The sequence below is a fragment of the Poeciliopsis prolifica genome, unplaced genomic scaffold (assembly GCF_027474105.1).
Source record: "Poeciliopsis prolifica strain line A6 unplaced genomic scaffold, Auburn_PproV2 SCAFFOLD003, whole genome shotgun sequence".
NCBI classification, from domain to species: Eukaryota; Metazoa; Chordata; class Actinopteri; order Cyprinodontiformes; family Poeciliidae; genus Poeciliopsis; species Poeciliopsis prolifica.
The window spans coordinates 1,099,739-1,123,167 of record NW_026562378.1 but is presented as its reverse complement, the minus strand read 5'-3'; the positions used below and the strand labels follow the sequence as shown (position 1 = coordinate 1,123,167).

The window sequence follows — 23,429 nt, the reverse complement described above, 5'->3', positions numbered from 1 at the left end:
CACAGGAGAGAACAGACACACAAGGGATGATCCATGCATAGAAAAGATGTGACAGCTCTCTGCAGAAAGGCCATGTCAACATAATGCAAGGTAACCATGCCAACCACCACATCAGCCAACTGGCCCCTCAGCTGAGGCGTCTTCAGATCAACAAAGCTTTCAAACTGATATGAAATTGCTCTCCCCAAACACACGCACACACACGCACACAAGTAGTTTAAGTCAGCTGTCGGCAAATTACATTACTCCATAGTCCTTTTAAGCTAGTCTATAAAATTGCGATGGCAAAAGTTTGGAAAAAGCTCCAGAGTCAGTTGATTGTTCAATAATACTTTAATATATTTTGTTGAAATGGCATCTTCTGTCCAATATTCATTACCTTGATGGGTAAAACAATAAGTTCCATTGCACTTTTATTTGCAGTGCATTTTCTTGACTGATACTAATCATGTTCATCCACATAATTTCACAATGTATAATGCACATAATGATACACTCAATGTTAGAGAACAGACACTAACACTAGATAATACATAATTTATAATCAAAGATGGATGCTGAGAAGAAAGAACCCAGACAGTGAATCAGCTGAGCAGTGAAGGAAGGACAGGGGAGTAGACAGGACCCAGCTGCAGGCGAAGCTTTGGTCCAGATCAAGTGTTTTCACTTCACAAGTCTAAGTCCCAGTAGAGAGAGGAGAGAGAGAGCATGTCAGAGTGTGCACTTCAGCCATTTATTACGTTATGAAAAAAAATAAACAACTTTCTTTAGCTACAGTAGGTAGCCTTTATAAAATCATATGCTTTTTTACATATTTATTAAAATGATCATAATTTCATGGCATTATAACATAAGACATAATCTGTGAAAAAACTCAAGCTCCACGGCCTTGTCCCAGTGCTCCCAGATATACGCCGCTGAGTCAGCAACAACCAATCAGAGCCAGGATAAGAGACTTATCACAATGCTAAGACTCTTGGTCTCTGCTGCGCTACAGCTGGTTCACCACAACAGTTTTCCACGAATACTAAGGCTAGTTAGTATAGTTAGTAACAATAATGGCGGAGAAACAGTTACATCACTTGTCTTATTTTATTTAATTAGTTAAGTACTACTTGATATAAAAGCTTAATCTACTGCACATCATCCATTATCTTCCTTTAATGACCCAGTAATTATGATCTGTAATAACAAAAGATGATTCCATGGTGTGAGTCTGAGCAACTTCAAGAGCTTAGCATGTTTGAGGTGAGTTAATCTTCAGGAGTGCAGACAGAGTGTTTGCATAGCACAGCATGTGTCAGTATTGCAGTAGTGATCATTTTTTGTAACCCTTGCAGAATTTTTTGCCATGTCCAAATAATCTGTAATTGTCCAGTAATACAGCCATTGCATCAGAAATATTTTATTTAAAGGGGCAGTATTATGTAATCATGTTATAATGTTGTTCCCTCATCGAACACATTCTTGGAGTGTTTCCTGGATTCTTTCATGCATGTTTGAGAAATCATTTTATCTCCTGTAGCAACCATTCAGCCATGCAAAGTGCCTGGGTGGACTTAACTCCACCTAAGAGGCAGAGCTTCTCCTTAAAGATGCTGTTTCCAAGCACCTGTTTCCACATGACTCCCCCACTCAGCTTCTTCAGACTAGCCAGCAGCAAATAGTAAATATCTGGTGGAATTGTGCCTCAGTTGAGCTCAGTGAAATGCAGGTTAAAACCATTGGTAAGAGTTTAATGTTTCAATAACTTCCTGAAGGAAATGTTTCAGAAAGAGCAGGAGTTTTAAAGCAACAGAGACCCAATTTCAAGGCATTAATTCACAAATTAAAATTCTTTTTAAATTCATATTTGGCATATATAGCATTTCTGAAAGAACTGAAAGTAATTTAGTTACTCAATTACGCTATAAAATGTGCCCCTTTGAACTTGGAAGTCAGTGTCATTGTAAGAAGTAACTACATTTTTAAAATTTGTTTTGCAGTAACTTTTGGAGTATACACAGTTTGGTAACTTGGTATATTAAAACACTGGATGTACTCTGTCATTACTTTAACCAGCCACTCTTTATTTCAACCACACCAGAAAAATCAAATACATGTCATAGTTAAAGCAGTGGTGCTATGATGGACTGAACTCCCTGTGAACGTCCAACCCTAACTGACAGGAGAACACCCCCACACCCTCGAGATCAGTTACAGAACCAACATGTACCTGTCAAAAGGTCTAATTGCTGCCCCCTCCCCTCCCCTCCACACACACACACACACACACACACACACACCCACACCCCCCCCCCCCCCCACACACACACACACACACACTGGTAGATCTATGCACACACATACACATATCTTTGCTTTCATTGCGTTCTGTTGGCTCAACAAATCATCAGAGTAATACTGTCTTGGGACGTCCTGTAAGTGGGAGCAGCAGCCTCATGCAGAGATGCTGCTCTGGTATCAGGCTGTGTTGCTCTGTGATCAAAACCTGCTGGGTTGGATTTAATAACTTCAGCCCTTCTGTTTCCAAACGTTGGATGTTAAGCAGACTCAGAATTTACTATTTCAGCAGGTCCAATGAACCCAGTCTGTGGGGTTTACCCACAGGCTTCAGTTTCACAAAAAATATTTTACCTTTCACATTGTGGTAAAATCATTTATTATTATTATTATTATGGTGTTAATTTACAGTAAATGCCAGTCATAATTACATTTGGTAGATGCATTAATGGTGATTTATTGGATATCAGTTATTCGGCTTGTTTGTTCAAAGTGCTTTCTTAGGCAATGTGATATGTTTTAAAGGGCAACAATTATGTTGGTGCTAAAATTTTTCTCTCCTTCTTATTATTTGTTTTCAAAGCTTAAATAACTAATGTGACAATATCAACGAAATCTGCCAAACTTCAGCAGACTGATAGCATTTGCAATATTGCAGAGGAGCAAAAGTGCCCTGTTGCATATCTTGCAGAATACTCTGCATGTCATGTTTTTATCTACACTATATATAGAAGCTCTGGCCTACAAAAACAGGTGTCTAGAGGCATAAAAAAAAGCCTTTCAAATGTTGAAATAGCTTCTTTGAGTCTTTTTGATTCTTTGTTTCAAACCCATGTATTAGCTGTAGTGAAAAGGAAGTTCACTACCTTTCAGTCTTTAGTTCTACTTGGCAGAACATTGATATAAGGTTATACTCTTTCATAAGTTATTGATTTTGTTTATTTTGTGAGATATGTTGCTTATTGGGCTTAAGATTGCATAAACAGAAACAAGACAAACTCTAAAATGCAAGTACAAACAGGATAAACATAAGATTGATTAAGATGTCTTAATGACAACAGAAAACACAATACCGTCAAAGTGCTAAAAACTAATTGTGGCAATCAGACATAACTGTAAAGTTTGTCCTGGTTTAAAAACTGCTTGAGCTCATATTAGACATTGTGCATATTTTTATTCTGCTAAAACAAAAAGGTTTGTTTGTATATGCTGGATTCTCCAGGAGTTAGTGAGCCAAAAGTTTCGAGATAAAGAATAAGCAAAAAAAGAAAAACAAATTGAGGAAAATTAAATAAATAAAATAACTATTAAATAAATAATTTTGCATGGTGATTTTTCACCGTGAAAGTGAAAAATTACCCTTTGCATGGTGAAAACGGGCCATGCAAATTTCTGAAAAAATCTGAAAAATATTTACAGATTATTTTTTATTCTGGAAAAAAAAAGAGATTGAAATCTATAACATTCAGTTTCTTAAGAATGTGACAGTGGTGTAATCTGAAAAGTTTCCTATCCAAGTTTTTAATTGGTTGTGTGACATATCTTATTTAACGGTGGTGCATCAGAATATAAGTATCAAGGCATTAATGAAACACATGCAATGTCCTATCTACACTTAAAACCCTGGAATCTGCAGAGCACAACTGCATTTGACTCCTTCATCACACAAAACACATACTAAACATATACTGACGCAATCGAATCCGCAACGCATTTGTCGCAGATGGCAGGAAATGTATTTTCCAGTTTGTCTGTGAAGCTACAATAAGCACCAGCTGTGTTCAATCTAAACTCTGCATTTGTACCACCATTCACTCTGAAGCAGCCACTAGACAGCAGCTTTGGTAGTAGAAAGGTTGTCATATTCTACACATTGTGTCAGTCATATTAAGGATTCCTATTGGTCCCCCAAAAAACAATAAAAACCTGGGCATTATGATCAGTCAGTGAAATCCCCCTGGAGCAAACTTGAAAATTGGATGTTATGTTGCAAGCACTTATCCGTGGAAGTAAGAGAATTGCACAATATAAATAATCAGCATAGATAATCACTAAATCATTAAACAGTCAAATATAACTTAACAAAGCTTCGAGGCAAATAAATTTGCTCGAATTTTAATAATTTAGATACTTGAACCATTTGAGGAATAGTGACAACCTTAATTCATACATTGTTTATGTTTTATAGTATTTAAATAAATTATTTTAACATTTGTAACCAGGAAAGGTAAAGACTGCAGCAACTTCACATTTGTTACAAGACTTGAGAATAAATACATTCTGTATTTTCCTTCTATCTCTTTTCGCTAGTTGCTAACCTAAACATAAAGGAAATGACATGTTAGGAAATGCAAGTGAGAGCTCGGCTCACATGAAATGACAGACGAGGCAACACCCTCTTTAGGGTGAAGCTTAGATAGAGACTAACAAAGCAAATCACAAGCTGTTCTTGGTTGCCATTTTGTCTTTCCAACTCATAAAGGTGGCATGAGAAATAGAGCAGCTATATTTTGTTGTTAAATGGAATCTGTGAATTCAACTCACTGACTTTTTTTTTTTTAACCTCATACATCAGGAACTCAGCATGGAGAACGGATAATTGTCCACAAGACTGAGTCGGGCATTATTTTGAAGTGAAGCAGATTAATCATTGTCATGTATTTTAAAGATTTGCATTGCTAACATAAGCTTTTCTGGATTATGTCAGAGTCCCCCCCCCCAAAAAAAGGATTTTATAAGAAAATCATTACTTTAGTTTTTTTTTTTTTTAAAGATCTTTTCCGATATTAAATTGGAGTAGATCTTTCAAACTCCAATATAAATTGCTGTTTATACTCCAAATGTTCTCTTCCTTGGTTTCACCAGATGTGCAGTGTGGCCCGATGAAGCATTGGGTCGAGTGAGAACTGCCAACAAGAAACCTCAATGTTGAGATTGTAACTTCAGCTTGTCCAGTGGCTCTGAGCTGCTGCTTCTGCACTGAAAAAAGAAAATAGTTGAATCAACGTAATTGAATTGCTTCAACTGGTAGCAAGTAATTAAATTAAATCTATTCAACTTAATTTATCAAGTTGCTTTAACTTGATAAATTTAAGTCAGTCTCACTCACATCATTTAGTTTACTGCAAATGAAGAAGTGAGCTAATAAAGGATACAAAGCTATTTTTGGCTCAGGCAGCCTTTATTTGAGAGCAGTAAGAGAGGAAAGTGGATAATGAAAGAGGGGGAAGATGTAAAGGAAAGGTCATCAGGCCGCATCGAGAACTAAGGTCTTCTTCAGTGGGTGACGCTCCATCACTGGGCCACTACAGCACTGAATGTGTGCCTGGGGAAGCGTGTGTCCATCATGACAAAAGCTTTGTGTCATGATGTCAGATGTAGGATATGAACACATGGTGGTTCTATGGTGTAAAGGTTAGCACTCTGGACTTTGACTCCAGCAATCTGAGTTCAAGTCTCAGTAGAAGCTTTTGTCTCTTCTCCTTCCATATGGAAGACATTTCTTGATTTCGATGATGGAAACAAAGTGAAAACTCGCATAGAATTTTTGTATGTTCCATTGATCACAGGTTTTTGATGGTCAACAAAGGTTCCCTGGTGTAATGGTTGTAAGGTGGCCTCTGTATCCAGCCAGAATAATGCAAGTGTCAGGAGAAGCTACAAGTCTTGATTGTCACATCTTCAATTTGGGTGCAGCAAGCTGAAAAAAGGGAAAACTTGTTGGTTTCTGTACTGTAGTGGTTATCACGTTTGCTTTACACGCAAAAGGTCTCTGGTTCGAAACCAGACAAACAGTTTATTGAAGAACATTTGTTTGCGAGGTTGTAGTGACACTAGAGGAGTCTTCAACTTTCGTCACGTTTCTTATGCCAATCGACTCCAATGCAGAGATCTTTGAAATCAAGGCTGCTTGGCTTACATGTTGGTTCTATGGTGTAAAGGTTAGCACTCTGGACTTTGCCTCCAGCAATCTGAGTTCAAGTCTCAGTAGAACCTTTTGTCTCTTCTCCTTCCATATGGAAGATATTTCTTGATGTCAATGATGGAACCTCAAAGTGAAAACTAGCATAGAATTTTTGTATGTTCTATTGATCACAGGTTTTTGATGGTCAACAAAGGTTCCCTGGTGTAATGGTTGTAAGGTGGCCTCTGTATCCAGCCAGAATAATGCAAGTGTCAGGAGATGCTTCAAGTCTTGATTGTCACATCTTCAATTTGGGTACTGCAAGCTGAGAAAAGGGTAAAACATGTTGGTTTCTGTAGTGTAGTGGTTATCACGTTTGCTTTACACGCAAAAGGTCTCTGGTTCGAAACCAGACAGAAACAGTTTATTGAAGAACATTTGTTCGCGAGGTTGTAGTGACAATACAGGAGTCTTACACTTTCGTCACGTGTCTTATGCCAATTGATTCCAATGCAGAGATCTTTGAAATCAAGGCTGCTTGGTTTACATGTTGGTTCTATGGTGTAAAGGTTAGCACTCTGGACTTTGACTCCAGCAATCTGAGTTCAAGTCTCAGTAGAACCTTTTGTCTCTTCTCCTTCCATATGGAAGACATTTCTTGATGTCAATGATGGAACGTCAAAGTGAAAACTTGCATAGAATTTCTGAATGTTCTGTTGATCACAGGTTTTTGATGGTCAACAAAGGTTCCCTTGTGTAATGGTTGTAAGGTGGCCTCTGTATCCAGCCAGAATAATGCAAGTGTCAGGAGAAGCTTCTAGTCTTGATTGTCATATCTTCAATTTTGGAACCGCAAACTGAAAACTTCCAAAACATGGTGGTTTCTGTAGTGGAATGGTTATGGCGTTTGCATTACACACAAAAGTTCTCTGGTTCAAAACCAGACAGAAACAGTTTATTGAAAAATATTCGTTTGTGAGGTTGTAGTGACATTACAGGAGTCTTCCACTTTGGTCACCTAACTTACGGCAATCGACTCCAATGCAGAGATCTTTGAAATCAGGGTTACTAGGCTTACATATTGGTTCTATGGTGTAAAGGTTAGCACTCTGGACTTTGACTCCAGTAATCTGAGTTCAAGACTCAGTAGTACCTTTTGACTCTTCTCCTTCCATATGGAAGACATTTTTTGATGTCAATGATGGAACCTCAAAGTGAAAACTAGCATAGAATTTTTGTATGTTCTATTGATCACAGGTTTTTGATGGTCAACAAAGGTTCCCTGATGTAATGGTTGTAAGGTGGCCTCTGTATCCAGCCAGAATAATGCAAGTGTCAGGAGAAGCTTCAAGTCTTGATTGTCACATCTTCAATTTGGGTGCTGCAAGTTGAAAAAGGGGAAAACATGTTGGTTTCTGTAGTGCAGTGGTTATCACGTTTGCTTTACACGCAAAAAGTCTCTGGTTCGAAACCAGACAGAAACAGTTTATTGAAGAACATTCTTTCGCGAGGTTGTAGTGACAATACAGGAGTCTTCCACTTTGGTCACCTTTCTTTTGCCAATCGACTCCAATGCAGAGATCTTTGAAATCAAGGCTGTTTGGCTTACATGTTGGTTCTATGGTGTAAAGGTTAGCACTCTGGACTTTGACTCCAGCAATCTGAGTTCAAGTCTCAGTAGAACCGTTTGACTCTTCTCCTTCAATATAGAAGACATTTCTTGATGTCAATGATGGAAACTCAAAGTGAAAACTAGCATAGAATTTTTGTAGGTTCTATTGATCACAGGTTTTTGATGGTCAACAAAGGTTCCCTGGTGTAATTGTTGTAAGGTGGCCTCTGTATCCAGCCACATTAATGCAAGTGTCAGGAGAAGCTTCTAGCCTTGATTGTCACACCTTCAATTTTGGAACCGCAAACTGAAAAATGGCAAAAAGTAGTGGTTTCTGTAGTGTAGTGGTTATCACGTTTGCTTTACATGCAAAAGGTCTCTGGTTTGAAATCAGACAGAAACAGTTTATTGAAGAACATTTGTTCGCGAGGATGTAGTGACACTAGAGGAGTCTTCCACTTTCGTCACCTTTCTTATGCCAATCGACTCCAAGGCAGAGATCTTTGAAAACAAGGCTGCTTGGCTTACATGTTGGTTCTATGGTGTAAAGGTTAGCACTCTGGACTTTGACTCCAGCAATCTGAGTTCAAGTCTCAGTAGAACCTTTTGTCTCTTCTCCTTCCATATGGAAGACATTTCTTGATTTCGATGATGGAAACAAAGTGAAAACTCGCATAGAATTTTTGTATGTTCCATTGATCACAGGTTTTTGATGGTCAACAAAGGTTCCCTGGTGTAATGGTTGTAAGGTGGCCTCTGTATCCAGCCAGAATAATGCAAGTGTCAGGAGAAGCTACAAGTCTTGATTGTCACATCTTCAATTTGGGTGCAGCAAGCTGAAAAAAGGGAAAACTTGTTGGTTTCTGTACTGTAGTGGTTATCACGTTTGCTTTACACGCAAAAGGTCTCTGGTTCGAAACCAGACAAACAGTTTATTGAAGAACATTTGTTTGCGAGGTTGTAGTGACACTAGAGGAGTCTTCAACTTTCGTCACGTTTCTTATGCCAATCGACTCCAATGCAGAGATCTTTGAAATCAAGGCTGCTTGGCTTCCATGTTGGATCTGTGGTGTAAAGGTTAGCACTCTGGACTTTGACTCCAGCAATCTGAGTTCAAGTCTCAGTAGAAGCTTTTGTCTCTTCTCCTTCCATATGGAAGACATTTCTTGATGTCAATGATGGAACGTCAAAGTGAAAACTAGCATAGAATTTTTGTATGTTCTATTGATCACAGGTTTTTGATGGTCAACAAAGGTTCCCTGGTGTAATTGTTGTAAGGTGGCCTCTGTATCCAGCCACATTAATGCAAGTGTCAGGAGAAGCTACAAGTCTTGATTGTCACATCTTCAATTTGGGTGCAGCAAGCTGAAAAAAGGGAAAACTTGTTGGTTTCTGTAGTGTAGTGGTTATCACATTTGCTTTACACGCAAAAGGTCTCTTGTTCGAAACCAGACAGAAACAGTTTATTGAAGAACATTTGTTCGCGAGGTTGTAGTGACACTAGAGGAGTCTTCCACTTTCGTCGTGTTTCTTATGCCAATCGACTCCAATGCAGAGATCTTTGAAATCAAGGCTGCTTGGCTTACATGTTGGTTCTATGGTGTAAAGGTTAGCACTCTGGACTTTGACTCCAGCAATCTGAGTTCAAGTCTCAGTAGAACCTTTTGTCTCTTCTCCTTCCATATGGAAGACATTTCTTGATGTCAATGATGGAACCTCAAAGTGAAAACTTGCATAGAATTTCTGAATGTTCTGTTGATCACAGGTTTTTGATGGTCAACAAAGGTTCCCTTGTGTAATGGTTGTAAGGTGGCCTCTGTATCCAGCCAGAATAATGCAAGTGTCAGGAGAAGCTTCTAGTCTTGATTGTCATATCTTCAATTTTGGAACCGCAAACTGAAAACTTCCAAAACATGGTGGTTTCTGTAGTGGAATGGTTATGGCGTTTGCATTACACACAAAAGTTCTCTGGTTCAAAACCAGACAGAAACAGTTTATTGAAAAATATTCGTTTGTGAGGTTGTAGTGACATTACAGGAGTCTTCCACTTTGGTCACCTAACTTACGGCAATCGACTCCAATGCAGAGATCTTTGAAATCAGGGTTACTAGGCTTACATATTGGTTCTATGGTGTAAAGGTTAGCACTCTGGACTTTGACTCCAGTAATCTGAGTTCAAGACTCAGTAGTACCTTTTGACTCTTCTCCTTCCATATGGAAGACATTTTTGATGTCAATGATGGAACCTCAAAGTGAAAACCAGCATAGAATTTTTGTATGTTCTGTTGATCACAGGTTTTTGATGGTCAACAAAGGTTCCCTGGTGTAATGGTTGTAAGGTGGCCTCTGTATCCAGCCAGAATAATGCAAGTGTCAGGAGAAGCTACAAGTCTTGATTGTCACATCTTCAATTTGGGTGCTGCAAGCTGAAAAAATGGAAAACTTGTTGGTTTCTGTAGTGTAGTGGTTATCACGTTTGCTTTACACGCAAAAGGTCTCTGGTTCGAAACCAGACAGAAACAGTTTATTGAAGAACATTCTTTCGCGAGGTTGTAGTGACACTAGAGGAGTCTTCCACTTTGGTCACCTTTCTTTTGCCAATCGACTCCAATGCAGAGATCTTTGAAATCAAGGCTGTTTGGCTTACATGTTGGTTCTATGGTGTAAAGGTTAGCACTCTGGACTTTGACTCCAGCAATCTGAGTTCAAGTCTCAGTAGAACCGTTTGACTCTTCTCCTTCAATATAGAAGACATTTCTTGATGTCAATGATGGAAACTCAAAGTGAAAACTAGCATAGAATTTTTGTAGGTTCTATTGATCACAGGTTTTGATGGTCAACAAAGGTTCCCTGGTGTAATTGTTGTAAGGTGGCCTCTGTATCCAGCCACATTAATGCAAGTGTCAGGAGAAGCTTCTAGCCTTGATTGTCACACCTTCAATTTTGGAACCGCAAACTGAAAAATGGCAAAAAGTAGTGGTTTCTGTAGTGTAGTGGATATCACGTTTGCTTTACACGCAAAAGGTCTGTGGTTTGAAATCAGACAGAAACAGTTTATTGAAGAACATTCTTTCGCGAGGTTGTAGTGACAATACAGGAGTCTTCCACTTTCGTCACTTTTTTTATGCCAATCGACTCCAAGGCAGAGATCTTTGAAATCAAGCCTGCTTGGCTTACAAGTTGGTTCTATGGTGTAAAGGTTAGCACTCTGGACTTTGACTCCAGCAATCTGAGTTCAAGTCTCAGTAGAACCTTTTGTCTCTTCTCCTTCCATATGGAAGACATTTCTTGATTTCGATGATGGAAACAAAGTGAAAACTCGCATAGAATTTTTGTATGTTCCATTGATCACAGGTTTTTGATGGTCAACAAAGGTTCCCTGGTGTAATGGTTGTAAGGTGGCCTCTGTATCCAGCCAGAATAATGCAAGTGTCAGGAGAAGCTACAAGTCTTGATTGTCACATCTTCAATTTGGGTGCAGCAAGCTGAAAAAAGGGAAAACTTGTTGGTTTCTGTACTGTAGTGGTTATCACGTTTGCTTTACACGCAAAAGGTCTCTGGTTCGAAACCAGACAAACAGTTTATTGAAGAACATTTGTTTGCGAGGTTGTAGTGACAATACAGGAGTCTTCCACTTTGGTCACATTTCTTATGCCAATCGACTCCAATGCAGAGATCTTTGAAATCAAGGCTGCTTGTCTTCCATGTTGGATCTGTGGTGTAAAGGTTAGCACTCTGGACTTTGACTCCAGCAATCTGAGTTCAAGTCTCAGTAGAACCTTTTGACTCTTCTCCTTCCATATGGAAGATATTTCTTGATGTCAATGATGGAAACTCAAAGTGAAAACTAGCATAGAATTTTTGTATGTTCTGTTGATCACAGGTTTTTGATGGTCAACAAAGGTTCCCTGGTGTAATTGTTGTAAGGTGGCCTCTGTATCCAGCCACATTAATGCAAGTGTCAGGAGAAGCTTCTAGCCTTGATTGTCACACCTTCAATTTTGGAACCGCAAACTGAAAAATGGCAAAAAGTAGTGGTTTCTGTAGTGTAGTGGTTATCACGTTTGCTTTACACGCAAAATGTCTCTGGTTCGAAATCAGACAGAAACAGTTTATTGAAGAACATTTGTTCGCGAGGTTGTAGTGACACTAGAGGAGTCTTCCACTTTCGTCACCTTTCTTATGCCAATCGACTCCAAGGCAGAGATCTTTGAAATCAAGGCTGCTTGGCTTACCTGTTGGTTCTATGGTGTAAAGGTTAGCACTCTGGACTTTGACTCCAGCAATTTGAGTTCAAGTCTCAGTAGAACCTTTTGTCTCTTCTCCTTCCATATGGAAGACATTTCTTGATGTCAATGATGGAACCTCAAAGTGAAAACTTGCATAGAATTTCTGTATGTTCTGTTGATCACAGGTTTTTGATGGTCAACAAAGGTTCCCTGGTGTAATGGTTGTAAGGTGGCCTCTGTATCCAGCCAGAATAATGCAAGTGTCAGGACAAGGTACAAGTCTTGATTGTCACATCTTCAATTTGGGTGCTGCAAGCTGAAAAAAGGGAAAACTTGTTGGTTTCTGTAGTGTAGTGGTTATCACGTTTGCTTTACTCACAAAAGGTCTCTGGTTCGAAACCAGACAGAAACAGTTTATTGAAGAACATTCGTTCGCGAGGTTGTAGTGACACTACAGGAGTCTTCCACTTTCGTCAAGTTTCTTATGCCAATCGACTCCAATGCAGAGATCTTTGAAATCAAGGCTGCTTGGCTTCCATGTTGGATCTGTGGTGTAAAGGTTAGCACTCTGGACTTTGCCTCCAGCAATCTGAGTTCAAGTCTCAGTAGAACCTTTTGACTCTTCTCCTTCCATATGGAAGACATTTCTTGATGTCAATGATGGAAACCCAAAGTGAAAACTAGCATAGAATTTTTGTATGTTCTATTGATCACAGGTTTTTGATGGTCAACAAAGGTTCCCTGGTGTAATTGTTGTAAGGTGGCCTCTGTATCCAGCCACATTAATGCAAGTGTCAGGAGAAGCTTCTAGCCTTGATTGTCACATCTTCAATTTTGGAACCGCAAACTGAAAAATGGCAAAAAGTAGTGGTTTCTGTAGTGTAGTGGTTATCACGTTTACTTTACATGTAAAAGGTCTCTGGTTCGAAATCAGACAGAAACAGTTTATTGAAGAACATTTGTTCGCGAGGTTGTAGTGACACTAGAGGAGTCTTCCACTTTCGTCACGTTTCTTATGCCAATCGATTCCAATGCAGATATCTTTGAAATCAAGGCTGCTTGGCTTACATGTTGGTTCTATGGTGTAAAGGTTAGCACTCTGGACTTTGACTCCAGCAGTCTGAGTTCAAGTCTCAGTAGAACCTTTTGTCTCTTCTCCTTTCATATGGAAGACAATGATGTTTCAAGCAGAGTTACAGCTGACATGTTTCAAGCAGAGTTTCCTCTGGTTCATTTGGAAATATCTCTTGTGTTTGGCTCTCAATCCAGAGACTGTTCTGCAAATATTTGAAATGATTATATCTATGAAAGTCATAAAATTCAGGTAGTTGACTGAAGCTGACAAAGACAGTAATGGTATAAATATTGCTGACTGATCTGATGCCTTTTCTGACCCATGTTTGTAGGCACAGAAATGTCAGGGTTATCTTTAAGTGGTGTGTTAACTAACAATCGTATGTTTAGAATCGAAAGAGCATATAACTGCAGTCATGCATTGTAGGTAGCTAAAATTAAAGGTGTGATGTAATTGTAGAGAACTGCTTTTTTGAACGCAAGAAGGGGATAATTGCTAATCCCCTTGGAATTAGGGAAATTTAATTATTGTTCTATCGAGACCCATCTCACATTAAAATTTAACTGATAAAATGTCAATTGGAGACATTAGATGTTGAATTTCAAGTCACTAGATTTTTATAAATTTTGATTACTTTGATAGGAATGCAATTGTCACCTGGCAACACAAACAAAATTGTATACACAAATTCCAAGGTAAAGGACACGTTTTAGACTGATCAATAAATATTTTATTTTTTTGAATTTCAAACATGTCATTTAAAGTGTGTTCTGTTTTTTTCTTGTGGAATGAGGTTATTTTTATGTTTATGTTTTGCTTGCTCAGTCTGCACTTTTTCCGCAAAAGAATGAGCTAACGCGGGTCTACAGAGGTACATTTCCATATGCTCATCTGCGACAGTTACACAGTTTAAGAAGCCAAAAGTTTTATTGTGCATGCAGTAAAGTTGGCTGTTCATACATGGTGCAAAATTTATTTTCAATGTTTAGTGATCTGTGGGCTCTACATGCATTTAAAAAAATAAGAGCTTGGACTTGGAGATACTCCAATGTGTATGAAAAACATTATTTTGCTGTCTTTGTTAATATTGGAACTATGTACATGTTGAGAGAGAGGAAAGACCTGCACACTTTATCCCTGAGCCACTGCCACGCCTGTATGTACATATTTCAGTGAGAAATTCATATATTTTCAACTATTTATCATTTTAAAGATTAAATCTTTTTGTATCCCTTTTTTTCTATTCTTTCTACTATATGCAACCCTCTTAAACATTTTACTCCACCTCCACTTCCGCCATCTTTCCGTTTCTCCTCCCCTTGCTCCATTTCTCCCAGCAAGCCAGTGTCCCCTACATGTTAAAGCCTGTGTGTCCTGGTGTTTGATGTCAGTTAATTTGCTCCAGTGTTGACAGGTGGATGACAATTTGTGTGTGTGTGGTTACATATGCAGTTTCATAACTGTGCTTCTGTGTATGTCAGCATGAGCATGTTGGAGAACCTCTGGTCATGTACAACACAGACAGAGTGAGTGTATTATGTACAACACAGACAGAGTGAGTGTATTATGCTTTTGTTTGGTGCCATTTGTTCATCTGGTAAAAATGTGAATTATGGCGCAAGGTGCTACATGCGCATGCATGTGTGTGCGGAGGTTCTCAGGTCGTTCATGGAGGTATAATTGCTGTGTCTGAATTTGCTGCCCCGGATTACGGCAATTTACTCTCCCAGGAGCGCCAAGCTCTGTGGGAAAACCATAACCAAGAGTGTGTCTTTGTGTGTGTGCATATTTGCGTGTTTTTTAGCTCTGTGGGAAACGTGTTGGCTCAGGAGATGGACACAATATATCCTTTTCTTCAGCATGCAAATTCTTGGAGTCATTTAACCTTAGAGACCAGACGGCTTTAACAACTGGAAGTCTTTGGCTTGGTTTGAAGAGAGCAAAAGATGTCAAAAGGGATTTTAACCTTAGGGATTCACCTGTTCCAGATTCCTAGAAAGACTACACGTATGGAACACCATGCTCAGTTACTGACAACGTTAGGCAATTTAAAATCTCAAATGACCCAAAAATGTTTATCTTTGGTCTGTGGGTCAGTGATTATGGATTTTATGAGGAACAGGAATATGTCTAGCCTGCCCTTCGCCTATTTGATTTTCATCTCCCTTCAGTGCTCCAGTTGGGATTTCTCCTATTGATTTTGAATTCTCCCCTCAAATTTAAATCAATCAGCGAACAGAAGGAGAAGTTGTCAATAACGAATCATTCATCAAAGAAACCTGGACAATATGAGTTACAAAATTTAAATTCCCTTTGGGACTGATGAAGTATTTTCTGATTTTTAACATAATTGTGAAGTCAAAGGAAAACTAAATATACCATGGTATTTTACTCTGTCTTTTGGATGCTGTCAATAAAATCCACCTCAAACAACTGCCCAATAAAACCACTTAATGAGGAGATACTGTCATCTGTGTCATTTAAAACCAATCAGCTTTTCTGTTTTGGCTGACGAGCCCCGGCTCCTGGGGAACGGTTATGCATGGATGCTTTTTAGGAAAACTGTAGTGGGTTGTTTTACAAAAGAGTTATGTATTCAATATGTTGGAATGACACAAAACGTTTTATGAACTGTGATGCTATGAGAGCTCTGTCTCTAGTGGATTTTAGAACATTAATCTGATCAACTTATTTTCATCAAACTGACATAAAAGTCACATCATTTAGCTAAATTCTTGGTGTTGTTTTGGCAGTTCCTCCTCATTGCTCTTCCTACTTAAACCTTATTTCACTGCTGATCCCAAGCACTCATTCTGCTCAGCAGTCTGCCAGACAGGCCTGCTGGATCTGGATCATCTTTACCTGCACAAAGCCAATCGTAGTTTGTGTCTGTTGTTGAACACTAGGCCAGGTCATCTGTGCAGCCACGCTGGGCAGTCTGACCCTTTGGCGCCTGGTCCTGGTGATTTGTTGAAAAGGCCATTGACAAACACTGGAGGAGAAAAGCCCACTGCTGTCTTATGAGCACAAGTCTGAATGGTTTCCAGATCTCCTTGGACTCAGTTGGTGAAAGATTTCGACAAAAGAGCAAAAGAGATTGCGAAAGTTTCCGTGTGTGTTTCCCAGGACATTTGTTTAAATCATATATCTTGTTAATGTCTTCAGGACTTCCTTTGCTGTCCAGGTAAACACACATATACACACACATGCTGCTACACACTCTTCACATGCTACAATCAGCTGTTACCATGCATGAGTGATGAGCTGTTAATGTGGCTGATAAGCCAACAATGCCAAAGGATGCAAAATCTTGTAAAGTAATGCATCTTTTCCTCTTTTAGTGTTTCCATAAATCAGTCCAGAGAGGTTCACGGGACTGAACCTCCAGTACCAGCCACTGACCAACCAACTGTAACCTTTTTGCTCTTTATATGGAGCCATTAGCCCAATGGCTAATAAGGCAAACTGACAACATCTGAGGCATAAGCATTTCAAGTGATGTACACATCTAAAGAATTACTTCTATTCATACAAATTAAACCCCAGATAATAGTTTATATTGTAATAAAAACTATAATGCTCGATGGAAGGACATTGAAGTGGCTCTCATTTCTGATCCTCCTATGCAGTAGGGCTGTGTAATTTTATTGATTCTACAATATTTATCAATATTTTTCCTCTGAAAGTATTAAATTTTCATCGGTGAGTATCGATACATTAAATCCTACACAAATCCCTGGCGTTCCAACTGTCACTCTGCTCAAGGAAAGGATTGTGTAATTGTCATGGACAACGTCTCATGTAAGAATATTGGATTGATAATTAGTAAAAAGAGAACAATCTTCTTTCAGTAAGTGTCTATTTGCTATATCATTTCAGTTATGTATCTACATAAAAGAAATTTATTTTCAAAATATTACCCCCTTGTTCTCAACACAAACATCCAGGACGTGTTAATCAGCCGTTACCAACCTTCTTAGATTTCATATCGCATATGCCGACATGACATCCCTGGGAATGGAAAAAGGGATAATTAATAACAACAAGGCAACATTGTTTTTACTGCCATGACACGTAAAACAATGTTGCTGTACTCATGTAAATCATTTTCAGTCTAGCACTGTCAGCTGTCTATAAGAGCAGTTTTCCTCTGATGTCAAAGTCATGGCAATGCCAACCAATAGTCCGAGGGAAGACAGCAGGATACTCTCTGATTCCTGTTTCCTGTCAGATAGAGCAAAAACGAAAACATAACACACTAAGATTTTTTCCTGGCTTCAAGTTATTTACTTAGAGAATACCATCACTTAATACCAGCCTAAATGTTGTATATTAGAGCTATAAATGTATACATAAATGCCCAGAAAAAACAACAATATATATATATATTTTTTTGCTTGCTACATGATCCTACATACATGCAATGCTATGAAACTATAAGATTTATTTTTATTTGACTGTTGAAGGCTGGTAGAATAACACAGCACTGAATTCAATTTAAAATACGTTATCTCCTTGTTGTTGAAGTTTCTTTAAAAGGTTCCTTGAAGATACTGATGAGTGTGGACAGAAAGGATGTCCTCTGGTGATCAGCAGTCAGCTCTGTCCCAACTTAAATGTCGTTTCACTCACTCTCAAGTCTAGTAAAGACTGGCTTTTCAAACAGCTGATCTTATCTGAAGCCTTTTTGTATATCCCCAGTTCGCTTCATTTATCTGAAGTGTGTTTATGTCTGTCCACAGAAAAGATCAGACCTCAAGTAATATCCTCACAGATGGTCTTTTATTTCATTAAGTGTATGTTATTGTGTCTATATTTCAAACTCGATTAGCTGTAGATTGCCTTTGTCAATTGTGACTCTGTGGGAAATCTGAAAGTTTTGGGTTGAGTATCGGGGACGTCTGCACTGCTGCTGTTTTGCATTGAGATGCTATTCTTTTCTAGTGTCCAATCAGATCAGTTTTTGCAGCAAAACTGAATCCCCAGTGAGTCAAGAGAAGGCGCTTTGTTGTCCATCACTCTTGTAAAAAACGGTTGTTATAAGCATATCAGAAACTAATGCTAATACAGTTTTGGCCTGAGCTTTGTCATGTAAAAAAAAAAAGAAGAAATTGGTTTAATTAATTAAAATCTTTATACTTTATCCCTGGCATCTGTGCTCTCTTTGTTTTTGTGATGTTGTTTGCTCACTGAAGTGTTAAAAATAAATAAATGAATAAAACCTGGAGGCCTTCACAGAACCATTGGATTTGTATTCTAAGACTAAATCCACACAGTTGGACTTCGACTATATTTTATCTTTTGATTTATTTTGTGGTTGCTTTGGATTTTATTTAGAAAAATTACAGTAGAGGGATGAATACAAAACCATGACAATGAAAAACATTGAGTAGTAATGCGACAAATGGTAGAAAACTTCAAGGGTAATGAATGGTTTTGAAATCCATACTACACTCATTTCAGATCATCATGCTAATTCTAATTCAGTTACTTGAACTTTGTAAGTGTGTGCGTATGAGTGTGTGACTTGGCTAGTTGTCCCCATCTCAGCCAGCTTCAGTACCATGTGGCAGGTTAATGGAAGCCATTCGGAGGCCGTGCTGCCGCTTTAGTGCTGTTCCAGAGGGCTTTCCAACCTCCCAGCTGGATCCTATTGTTTCTGAAAGTCAGTGAGGAGAAGACAGGCAGTTAGAGCGTGATGGACGAGGTGAAAGTAGAGACAGGAAAAGCAAAATCACATAAAGCTCCTCAGTTTCCCCCCTTTAGCCCGCAAGCCATGCAACAAATCAAACTGAGGTGTGGCTTTTGAAAGTTCATGCTGGTCCATCGCTGTTGCTGAACTATGTGTGGAATTTCACACATAAGTTATGCCATGATAAACAACAGAGATTTTCTGGTTAAATCCAGCAAACTATCTGTTTGTTCTCTGATTTTTCTCTTTATAGTTTCACATGGCAACTGAAGCCAAGGCTTTTCAGTCTGTTTTGTACTCCCATGTGTCTTGTAATTGTTCCTTGGAGACAAATAAAGTTACATGGATTGAATTTATACAAATCTGTCGTATCATGTGAAAATCATGCAGAAACATATCAGTAGTTTAGAATGATAACATTGTGTTTGTCTTTTGCAAATTAAATACCTGAAGAAACAGAACTGAGGTCTCCTTAGAACTACTGGTACAGCAGTTGGGAAAGCATAACGACTAACGTACTGATGAAGGAAGATTCAGTTTCTTTAACCTGGCACCTAAAGAACATGGCTTCTTACATCTGTTATATCAACAGCTGTGTTTCCATTGATCATATATTTGACATTTTGAAAAAAAAAATCTGTTTGGATGCTATTATTAAGTGTTGTTTTTGACTCTATAAAAATTGGTTTATTTCACAAAACTGCAATGGAAATACTTTTTTGTAGTTACACATGATCAATGACCAGATGTTTCCACTGGCACAAACCATAAAGAAGAGGACAACAGGAAGTAGTTGGAGGATCATGGTGCAACATGAATATAATGACTTATTGCATAAACAAACTTATTCACATATGATTTAATTGTGTTTCTTATTTAATGAAAACACCACAATTGCAAAAGTGTTTTTTTTACATTAGCGAAAAATTGACAAAGCTTTGCACGCACAGCTAATGTCTGTTCCTGTGCTAAAAATAAAATAAACACGATGAAGCAGATCTTTAACTATACAGTGGCAGAGAAGGTATTTACCCCATTGGATGCTTTACATTTTTTGATGCTTCTACAAATCAATTTTACCAAAAAAAAAAAAATTATGTCAAAATGAAAACTGATGTAGTTCTTCTACATAGCTTAGATTTTGACCACCCTAAGTAACTCAGATTTTTTACAAGAGTAACTGAGGTTTGTTCAAATCCCTTGCTTGATTTTTTTCACAGATTGCCTGACTCATGCTTTACTGTCACTGAAAGTGTTTGGAAATATGTAAAAAAAAAAAAAAAGTGTGGCTTTCTGGGTTCAAATATTTGCAGAATATGACTCTTTTCTTTCTGTCTGCAAAAACACAAAATCTTACCAAGTATTTTGGTTTAGCTGCTTGTGTAAATATCACAAGTGACTTTTCAGCAAGATATAGGAGCTTTTTTTAAGCCAATAATTCCTTAATATTGATGAAAAAGTACAATAATCTGCCAGTGGAACCACTTAGATAATAATAATAATAATAATAATAATAATAATAATAATAATAATAATAATAATAATAATAATAATAAGTCACCACTTCCTTCTTGCTAACATATTATTTAGGCAGATTAGTACACTTACAGCTAGTACTTTTCTGTAATGTAAAGGATTTATTGACTTAAAACAAACTCTTGTATCTTGCTAAGACGTAAGTTGTTAGTTTTGTCTTATTTCTAGTGTACTGAGGTATTTGAACCAGAAACTAGACAAACATTTGGAAACATTTTGTATTTTTGCACTGTAGAAACTTTTAGCTTTTTAACATAAAGATAGAGCAGTTTGACTTTGTTTTACTGATGTGCCGTGTGAAAAGAACAAGTTAGAGAGACTGTAATAGTAAATACACTGAAAAGACACATGAACTTATTATTATAGTACAAACACAGAAAGAGTTTGATCCAGACTTAGAAACTAAGCTGCTCTTTGTAGAAGTCGTACCCAAGCTCCAAACAAGGTTGCAGAGTTGACTATTGGATTTTTGAGTAAATAATGACCTCAAATTCTACTGCTGAACACAAAAGGGGGAAGCTTTTTTAATATTTTTTCCCCTTTTAAATGACCCTCCTCCAGACAGCCAACATAATGAGAGTCGCTGTGAACCTCAGTGTCCATAAAGGCCGTTCCCTACTTGAGTAAACCTTTCTCACAGAGCCACAGTTTCCAAAATGTCAAAAGTCCTGACTGATTTCTTCCCTGATAGTGTTGACTGTTTTATTGTATGCACTAAATTGCAATAGTTTCCCATACGGTAGGAGCCTGCGTGTGTGTGTGTGCGTACGCGTGTGTGTGTAAGTGTGTGTGGTTTTATCACTGGGTTGGGTGGCTCTGGGTGTTGCCTTTGTGCCCCTCTGAGGCTATTTATACAGCTTGTCATTCCCATTCCCAGGCTCTCAGCGCAGGCTGGTTACTGGTTGATGCTAGCATGGTGTCACCGAGGTCAGGGGCAACACCACGCTGTCAGACCCCAAGACGGCTCTTCTTGCAGGATGCTTGTGTTGGCATGCATTCTGATGCATGCCAACACATTCGTCAGAATAGTACAAGTTGTACTATCTGTTGTAGTCTAAAGAGAAATGATGGCATTCTGTCTAGACCACAAGTCGAACTCAAGACCCAGCGGCCAAATCCAGCGCTCCTTTTAAATATGGCTCTCCAGACTCCCGAGGGACACAAGATAACAGTTGTATGCTTAAATATTAATTTTTAATCAAACCAATGCAGTTTTTATTGGTGTAGTACATTCGTCAGTCTAACCAGTTTTTTTATGATTTCACATTCTCCGAAATTCATGCTAACTCACGCAGACTCAACAGATGCTTTATTTTTTTGTGCTAATGTATAGTTGTCAGTTTGTTTCAAATCTTCAGAAAAAACTTTCAAAAACATTGGGGCTCCATGACTACTAATGCTCACCTGCAGGGGGAGTATTTCTTACTTCTTCTACACTGTTGTCTCTAAGTTGGTATAAATTTATAGCCTGACCAGAACCCGACCCAAGATTTGGATTTGTTTAATAAGACTGAAGTAGATAAAGCACAGAGAAAACCAAACAAGGATTTTGAATATAAATTGTACCAACGTACTTAGTACTGTCTAAATAGAGGATTTGTCAGTTTACCTTGCTGAAGAAAGAAAAATAAAGTGTAGAAGTGGAAACTGAAGTTGAAAGTGTAAATGCACACCCAGCCCTGCCCTGTTCTGCTCCTATCAATCACACATCCCAGATGATATGCATCTGACTCATCCTGGGGTTACAACAAGCAGCACACTGGAGCAGAAAGATGCTACATAAAAGCTAAAAATGGGTGAAGGTATGCTACTTCATGAAATTATTGCCTAAAAACAGAATCAGTAAACTCTGTCTTAAAATATTATGTTGGGTTTACTTTGGGCTCAGGTCTATAAATAAAATTAATCAGTCAAGTCAGATTGGGCTTCTATGCACCACAAATTTGTAACAAGCTTCCACAAAACAGCAAAACAGCCAAAACACGAGCTGTTTCCATTAGAAATGTGTGCAAAAAACTAAATATTCTGGTAATAGTGAAAAAAAATATTTTGTTGATGTTTCAAGTAAGAAATGACACATTTCTTCTTTTGCCAGGATTCCATGCATGACATAATCTGAATCTGAACAAGGACAAATGGAAAAAAAAAATTGTATACATATTGCTCCTGCTGTTTCAATTGTTTTTCTGCGGTAAATACGTTTGTTCATGCGATAAGTCATGTCAAACATGACATGTTTGGCATGACTTAACTACTTCCTGTAGTTACTTCTTGGCAACTACCGGAAGTAATTGCTTTGATTCGTCAATTACTTCCTGTTGCCTTCTTCTTTGTGGTTTGCACCAGTGATAACATCTGCTTGTATTTGCTTGATGATTTTGATGATGACATTTGACAAAATGAACCATTCATCACTTGTTTCATAATTGATGACTGCATGATGTATTTATGATGTAAAGCACTTTGAATTGCCTTGTTGATGAAATATGCCAAACTTGACTTTTTTCATACATATTCGACACTGAAACTAAATTCAGTGTCAAGCAAACAGACGGCCTCAAAGAGCTGGAGACTTCTGAATATCCAGATACATTTAAGAAACAAATGGTGCAGAATAATGAGTCAGGATAGTGGAGTTGTTTTCATTTGGTTGCCCCCACCACTTCTCTCTAGTGCAGTGTAATCTTTGTGGTCATCTGCAGTGAGGAGGACAGTGTCTGCAGCCTGGGTGAGAGCAGAACTCCTGCTAATAAAGCTGAGTAAAAGCAGTGTTTAGACAGTGGGAGAGTGATCTCTCTCTGGAACTGCTTCCTGTGATTTATGACCTTCTTAATGACTTTCTCTCCCCTGTTTGTGTGTGTGTCTGTGTAAGCTTATCACTGGCATTTATGTGACTGTGTTCAAGTACCTCCTTAAGTTTCACCTCTTTTCTTTGGCTAACACTTGCAGAAACACTTCAGGGACAGATTTTTTGTTCAGGTCCATGACACCTTAACCACACATTAATGTTCTGCGCGGGTGGCATTTTTCATTTGACAAACATATGCACATTTATATGATCAACAGAGCCTTTATATTTTTGTTTCCACTCCTCATGT

General features: G+C 38.3%; 14 non-coding genes across 14 annotated transcripts; all 14 read left to right on the top strand.

Annotated features, from left to right (window-relative positions):
• The first annotated feature begins 6,536 nt into the window (after positions 1–6,536).
• Positions 6,537–6,609, top strand: trnav-uac (transfer RNA valine (anticodon UAC)). Its single transcript has one exon. It is a non-coding gene; the product is annotated as a tRNA-Val (tRNA).
• Positions 6,610–6,739: 130 nt separating this feature from the next.
• Positions 6,740–6,811, top strand: trnaq-uug (transfer RNA glutamine (anticodon UUG)). The gene has a single exon. It is a non-coding gene; the product is annotated as a tRNA-Gln (tRNA).
• Positions 6,812–7,598: 787 nt separating this feature from the next.
• trnav-uac (transfer RNA valine (anticodon UAC)) lies at positions 7,599–7,671 on the top strand. The gene has a single exon. It is a non-coding gene; the product is annotated as a tRNA-Val (tRNA).
• Positions 7,672–7,801: 130 nt separating this feature from the next.
• Positions 7,802–7,873, top strand: trnaq-uug (transfer RNA glutamine (anticodon UUG)). Its single transcript has one exon. It is a non-coding gene; the product is annotated as a tRNA-Gln (tRNA).
• A 256-nt stretch (positions 7,874–8,129) lies between these two features.
• On the top strand, positions 8,130–8,202 carry trnav-uac (transfer RNA valine (anticodon UAC)). The gene has a single exon. It is a non-coding gene; the product is annotated as a tRNA-Val (tRNA).
• A 130-nt stretch (positions 8,203–8,332) lies between these two features.
• Positions 8,333–8,404, top strand: trnaq-uug (transfer RNA glutamine (anticodon UUG)). Its single transcript has one exon. It is a non-coding gene; the product is annotated as a tRNA-Gln (tRNA).
• Positions 8,405–9,187: 783 nt separating this feature from the next.
• Positions 9,188–9,260, top strand: trnav-uac (transfer RNA valine (anticodon UAC)). Its single transcript has one exon. It is a non-coding gene; the product is annotated as a tRNA-Val (tRNA).
• A 130-nt stretch (positions 9,261–9,390) lies between these two features.
• trnaq-uug (transfer RNA glutamine (anticodon UUG)) lies at positions 9,391–9,462 on the top strand. Its single transcript has one exon. It is a non-coding gene; the product is annotated as a tRNA-Gln (tRNA).
• Positions 9,463–10,248: 786 nt separating this feature from the next.
• Positions 10,249–10,321, top strand: trnav-uac (transfer RNA valine (anticodon UAC)). The gene has a single exon. It is a non-coding gene; the product is annotated as a tRNA-Val (tRNA).
• A 130-nt stretch (positions 10,322–10,451) lies between these two features.
• Positions 10,452–10,523, top strand: trnaq-uug (transfer RNA glutamine (anticodon UUG)). The gene has a single exon. It is a non-coding gene; the product is annotated as a tRNA-Gln (tRNA).
• Positions 10,524–10,981: 458 nt separating this feature from the next.
• On the top strand, positions 10,982–11,053 carry trnaq-uug (transfer RNA glutamine (anticodon UUG)). The gene has a single exon. It is a non-coding gene; the product is annotated as a tRNA-Gln (tRNA).
• Positions 11,054–11,836: 783 nt separating this feature from the next.
• trnav-uac (transfer RNA valine (anticodon UAC)) lies at positions 11,837–11,909 on the top strand. The gene has a single exon. It is a non-coding gene; the product is annotated as a tRNA-Val (tRNA).
• Positions 11,910–12,898: 989 nt separating this feature from the next.
• trnav-uac (transfer RNA valine (anticodon UAC)) lies at positions 12,899–12,971 on the top strand. The gene has a single exon. It is a non-coding gene; the product is annotated as a tRNA-Val (tRNA).
• A 130-nt stretch (positions 12,972–13,101) lies between these two features.
• trnaq-uug (transfer RNA glutamine (anticodon UUG)) lies at positions 13,102–13,173 on the top strand. The gene has a single exon. It is a non-coding gene; the product is annotated as a tRNA-Gln (tRNA).
• The last annotated feature ends 10,256 nt before the right edge of the window (positions 13,174–23,429 follow it).